Consider the following 4,972-nt stretch of genomic DNA (forward strand, 5'->3'; position numbering starts at 1 on the left):
ACCTTCATCTCATTCAAACCTGTATGACTATTTCCCATACATCAAAAGTGAATGGTGACTAAAGCTGTCAGTCCTCAAAACTCTAGCTTTTGTGTTCTGCAGAAAAAGTCGTACATATTTGAATGACATGAAGGTAAATAATGCCGACAAATCTAAGTTAAGTTACAGTTAACATAAAACATGTATTGTAGTTCGGAATAAGTACCACGTCATTTTACTGTAATATAATTTGTTAGTATATTTGGATGTACATGATATTGTTAATTGTTAAAACACTGTATATTCTCTTAGTATAAGTAATCCTGTTGAAAAAAAGAAGAGCAAATGTGTCAATTCAAATTATTTATTTTAAATAAAATCTTCACATTTTTTCAACTATTTTTTCAAGAATTGACAGAAGTCTCTCCTCTCTCCTCTCTTCTCTTCTTATTCTCTCTTCTGCTCTTTCAGCTTCCCTCTCTAAAAATTCCAGCACTGGATCCTTATCCTTTCTTTGCCTCTTTGCTGGCCCTGGCTCTCCACTTTCTCTCCTGTGCTCCTGCTCTGCCTCTTCAGGGACTGAATCAGGAGAACTCACTGCAGGAACAATGGATTCTTCCTCTGATGAGGCAATTAGGATGGGGGGCTGGATGGATGGCCTCCCACCTATTGCCTCATCCATCAGGTTGTACCATTTCCATGTTCCTGCAGTGGATTCTCCCGATTCAGTCCCAATACCAGTCGGTGGCTTTCTCAGCTCCTAAGAATAATTTTTATTAATTAAGAGTTTTATTATAATTATAGACCGAAAATCCATACATTAGTCTCGCTAATACAAAAAATGACCTTACAGTTCACACACTCCTGGTAATTAATATTGAGTATTAAAGACTGTTGCCTTTTTTTGATAGCAGTGTACAAGTCCCTCAACTGTCCTGGGTGGCTAAGCATGATCTCAACATCAGCCACCGTACTTAAGAATTCAAATGCACAAAGCATGAAACAAAACCAAGGAACTCAAAAGAAAAAGAACTCAAAAAAGACCTGAAGGATTTTCAGCAAAATAGAGACTCATGCACAACCACGGCATGGTCAAGTACATGATATTAAGAACCAAGGCCATATAAAATTATGAAATTGATAAATTCAGTTATCTTAACTAGAGGAATATGTCAAATAGCTAGCACTACATAAAATAATCTGCAACCTAAAATGTACAATTTTACTAATTTAAAAATTATTTAAAAAAATAAACAAACAATAAAAACTATCAGATTCTGCAAAGGGTGTATAGTCAAAAGTAAATCTGTATATAATTATTATATTACCTTGTATGTTTTTTTTAAATTTTCCCATTTTTTGGCCGCTCTGGCAGGGGATACCACCCCCTCCAAGCCGATGTCCTTCAACACTGTTCTGTAGTACAAATAACGTAATGATATACACATTAACAAACACACATGAATTAAACCTCAACTGTATTATTTACAAGAAAAAAAAAATCTTTGAAACTCACTCCCATCCATGCTGAGCAGCGTTTCTCCGGCCAGAAAAGAGATGACCATAGGCTGTTCTTTTTAAGATAAGACGCCTAACATCCTCATCCGTCCCTAAAGTCAAATCAAGTCACCTTTATTTATATACCGTTAGCGCTTATAACAATACAGATTGCGTCTTTACAGTATCTTTACAGTATTAAATAGGAAAATAGCGTATCAACAATGAAAAAGGGCAACAGTAAACAGTCAGTTTTTAAATAAAGCAAATACAAATTCGTTAATATTTGTTAATCATTTTGTAAGACGTAGATGAATACTGTAACGTTACATGTGTTCACTAACATAACTGAACAATAGACCAAATTATCATCCGACAATGTTGTAAATGTAAAAGTTCCCACACTAGAAAGTAATTACTGTGCCAACAAATTGCCCCCTATCATTTCGCATCACAACATCTTTATAAAGACTACTTTAAACAATAAAAAGTTACTTACATTTGTAAAAGTTGCCACCTCCAATGTTGCCGTCCGCCATATTTCTTTTTCTTCAACGCTCTATCGCCGTCTCGCGTTGAATTTTGGGAAATAGCGCTTGAACGAGTGTACATCGGTTGTACACTCGAAATCAGAATGTATTGTGGGTAAAAAGTAGTGAACGAATGTAGGGAATGAAGTCGTTCACTCAGAATTCGGACAGCACTACAAAATGGCTGACACCCGATATAGTGCACTATATAGTGGATAGGGAGCGGTTTCGGACACAGCTAAGAACGCATATTGAGAAACGGCTTCACCTTTCTTCAGCTAAATCACAGATGCAGGAGCATGGCACAGTCTTATGACGTCACATCGCCAGACCAAAATAAAAGTCCTTTTTGCTAAAATCACATAGGCTGTGTTCAATATGGCATACTAACATACTGTTTATTGCCTACTGCCCAGTATACAGTGCATACTGGTTACTACATTTTTTTTTATAGATAGTAAGTCACAGAGGCGGACAGTTTTATAGTATTTTTACTTTACTCAAGTAACTTTACTCAAGTGTTTTTCTTTGGAAAACTTTACTTCACTACATTCCAAAGCATAATGTCATACTTTTTATTGCTCTACATTTCATAAATAAAAGTTATTGTTTGTTTTACCTTTAATACTTAAGAAAATTAAAAAATGTAGTGCTTTCTTGTACTCAAGTAAATCTTTGAATTACTTTTATTTGAGTGAAAGTAAGCGGTGCAGAAGAACAGCCCATAGAAAACAAAGACGGAAAGACTCGTCTATGTGAACAGTAGGCTTAGATATAGTACATTTAAATGACAGTCCATCAATTTTACACTTATGTACACAAAAATACTTTAACTGAGGAAAGCTCTTCCTTCAAGCGATGTCCACTCAGTCAAAGGGAGTCCGGCTGTGCACATGATCATGCTCATCCTACTCACTAAATTTTCCTTTTGGATTTTATTTGGAAATAAAATGACTATTATGAATATTTGAAATCATATTTTGTCAAAAGTTGAGGTATCAGTTTTTAAATTATGCCACATTATGATTATCAAGCCTGAAAATAGTATTATAAAGGGGAGACCTGGTGAAAGCATTTTTAAGCTCTGTTACAGCCAGATACCTTTCTATTTTGGGGGTGTAGAAAAATCACACACAGTCAGAAAGTGTCATATAATATAATTTATAATGGATGAGCAAATAAACAGACTGAAAATGTACAACAAATTCTTACCAAAAAGCAATAATACTGCTGTGTTTCAAATGTTCCTGAATTGCATCTCTATCTATCTGTCTATCTATCTATCTATCTATTCCTTTCCTGTGGTGTTGTTGATGTAACTCTGTTCTCTTTCCCAAATATTCTTTGGTGAAATGATCAACCTGCTGTGCTGCTTTTCTGTGATGATTCCTGCTCTCTCCTGATGATAACATCAAAAAAGAAAACACTTTATGAAAACAAAAATGTTTGGCTCATTTCTTCCTATGTTTGTAGTGCAGACTAATTGGTTGAGCTTACTCAGTGTCGCTGAAGGAAATCATGTCATGGTGCAGAGGCTGAAGGGAGAACTTGAGCAATTGTATAGGGTGGTGTGAATTAACACAGATTTTGTTAAAATATTTGTCATTATACTGTCATCTCTACAAACATTTCCTAATTTAAGTAAAAAAACATTATTATTAGTAAGTAAATATATTTTTGTATTTATTTACTCAGTTTTCATACAGCTAATTTTATAGAATTGAAGGATGCAATTCTCTAGATTGCCTGAGCATAACATTAGTTATTTTCTTCACATAGGCACTATATTTCCATTATGTGTTAAACATACCTCTTTTGTTATAAATTATATGTCATATGTCTGACTATACACCTCAGCCTTAATAAACAAACATACATAGGGATGTGATTCATTTATATTGTAATATTTCTTAACAAATGGGCAGCATATGAAATCTAATGTAATCAATCAACCAGAAAATTACTGACATGACTAAATACCTGTCATTACTCAATCTACCTTGGGAGATGCTTGAGATATGAAGAACTGTGAGACACCGCTTTGATTTCTGTGAGCTCTTGCACTGTGGGAAAGTTGCTGCTGCATGTCTGACAGACCACTGTGCACCACAGAGAACACTCACCAACAAACTGTGCGATTGGCTTGATACTCATTTCCGCTGACATACTAAAGCCAAGTATTTGATTGCTACTTGTTGGTACTTTTACATCCACTTCCGTTGTAGCTCTAAAACTTTCAGAGATCTGCCTCTGCCATAAGTTACAAAATTAAGAGTCGCTGCCAAGAGACGCTCCATTCTCTGACCTTGTTTGGCCCTGAACCTGTCAGTAGTAAACAAACCAATCAAAACAACGATGGCAGAGAGTATAACCCAATCAGGGGTACAGTAGAACAGGGTCTTCACAGGATGCAGGTGGGATGATTTGCATCGGATGGTGCTTTAACACTAGATCCGCCAGGGGTCGCTGTATACCTAAAACTGCCATGCAGGTACATTTTACCCACGCACATGAATAGTGTTTTGATATGACTGAAGAACATGTATTTCACTGTATCATGGCACTGTCTTCATAGAGAAATGTCTAGAGTCATAAAAAATGATTGTCTAGTCATCAACTATATATTTTTTCCTGTTATTTTCTGTTCAAGGCTTTTTATGCAAGCTACAGTCAGTTTTCATAAAAGTCAATACAAGGTAAGCACGCCTGCACTGACAAAGAGAAAAGAAAGTAACTACATATTTAGGTGGTGTAATATTATAATTCATTGTTATTAATCAATATATTAAGACCATTCATGTTATTCAAAGAGAAGTCCACTTCCAAAACAAAGATTCACATAAAAAGTAGTCACACCCTTGTCATCCAAGATGTTCATGTCTTTCTTTCTTCACTCGTAAAGAAATTATGTTTTTTGAGGAAAACATTTCAGCATTTCTCTCCATATAATGGACTGCTATGGTGCC

At 35.4% G+C, this 4,972-nt stretch overlaps 1 long non-coding RNA gene across 1 annotated transcript; it reads right to left on the minus strand.

Moving 5' to 3' along the window:
* Positions 1-1,315: 1,315 nt before the first annotated feature.
* LOC127162647 (uncharacterized) lies at positions 1,316-2,043 on the minus strand. Its single transcript, XR_007827399.1, has 3 exons — positions 1,976-2,043; positions 1,496-1,589; positions 1,316-1,395 (listed from the first exon to the last, which is right to left on the minus strand). It is a non-coding gene; the product is annotated as an uncharacterized LOC127162647 (long non-coding RNA).
* Positions 2,044-4,972: the final 2,929 nt, after the last annotated feature.

Source organism: Labeo rohita, unplaced genomic scaffold, assembly GCF_022985175.1.
Source record: "Labeo rohita strain BAU-BD-2019 unplaced genomic scaffold, IGBB_LRoh.1.0 scaffold_999, whole genome shotgun sequence".
Lineage (NCBI taxonomy): Eukaryota > Metazoa > Chordata > Actinopteri > Cypriniformes > Cyprinidae > Labeo > Labeo rohita.